General features: G+C 42.5%; 1 non-coding gene across 1 annotated transcript; it reads left to right on the plus strand.

Annotated features, from left to right (window-relative positions):
• Positions 1-731: 731 nt before the first annotated feature.
• Positions 732-803, plus strand: trnae-uuc (transfer RNA glutamic acid (anticodon UUC)). The gene has a single exon. It is a non-coding gene; the product is annotated as a tRNA-Glu (tRNA).
• The last annotated feature ends 619 nt before the right edge of the window (positions 804-1,422 follow it).

Raw genomic sequence — 1,422 nt, forward strand, 5'->3', positions numbered from 1 at the left:
TCCAAAGATGTGCAGGTCAGGTGAATTGACCATGCTAAATTGTCCTTAGTGTTCGGTGCATCAGTCAGACGGAAATAGGTCTTGGTGGGTTACTCTTCGGAGGGTCGGCGTGGACTTGTTGGGCCGAAGGGCCGATTTCTACTCTGGAGTGAATCTAATGTAATTTCAGTCAGCTCACAATCGCCTTCTGAAGGGAAGCTAAGAACAGGCAACTATTAGTGGTTTAGCAAGTGACACTCCGAAGTTCATCAGTGAATTTTCTTTTGTAAAAACTGTCTGAAGTCAGAGTCATTAAGTTTAAATTAGGATCATGAACTATATTTGGCTCAATACCGGTGGCCCGTCGTTTAATGGTCTTAGTTACAGTAGTTTGAAACACTCCGTAGCTTGACAGGAGATTTCAGAGGACATTTAAAATATCAAGCACAGTGCTGTATGACTGAATTCACATGATTCACGTCAGATAATGACGGCAAATTTCCTGTCCCAAAGAAAATTCGCGAAATATCGTGATGACAATTCTGTTTTTTTTTCAAAAAAGAACTTCGAATGAAGCCAAATGCAGCTTTCAAACACAGACGAACTGAAATAGATTTGTAGCAAGTAAAGACATGAAAAAAATGTAATATCCAGCGCATGGAAATAAAACAATTAAAACATGACAAATTCGATGCATTTCGAAACTTTGACCTCACTATAAATGGCATTGAGAGAACGCATGTTGGCGTCATTCCCTGGTGGTCTAGTGGTTAGGATTCGGCGCTTTCACCGCCGCGGCCCGGGTTCGATTCCCGGTCAGGGAAGTAAGTTTTTGAAGCGCTATCTTCAATGTAAATAGCTTCCACAGAACTATTCCAGCTTCTATGCATTGCTACCTATGAAAATAAATGTTTACCAAAGATCTGGTTGGTGATCTCGTGATCACTTTTGTCCCCGGCTTCGGCTGACAGCCAGGATAAAAATTTGTAGACTGCGAAAATGTTGTATCAGTGGATGGAGATTTCAGGAAAGCTTGTGGCGAGATGGGTGGGGGACAGTGATAGTGCACTTTACAGGTACAGGTGTATCACCTAACCTGTTGCATTGTCGAGTACTTCGCACATATTTACTTTCATGCCCATTTCACAGTTCACAATTCACTTTATGCGAGGGGACATAAAGAATATTAATTTCTAAAACTTTACACTCACGAATCTGTTCCTCTTCCGAAGAAGAATTACTTCTCTCCCCATAAAGGTCACTCGTGTTGCCCCATACTTCTGGTACTTGTCGTTTTCTTTCATATTTTCCTGCCGTGACTCATGGGAATCTTACCCTCCTTCGGATCCCTCGTCCCGCCTCCGGGAAACACCACACTGATTCTGTGAATTGGAGGTGCCGATGTTGGACTGTGGGGGACAAAGGTTAAAAATAACACAGCAC

The sequence above is a fragment of the Chiloscyllium punctatum genome, chromosome 30, assembly GCF_047496795.1.
Source record: "Chiloscyllium punctatum isolate Juve2018m chromosome 30, sChiPun1.3, whole genome shotgun sequence".
Lineage (NCBI taxonomy): Eukaryota > Metazoa > Chordata > Chondrichthyes > Orectolobiformes > Hemiscylliidae > Chiloscyllium > Chiloscyllium punctatum.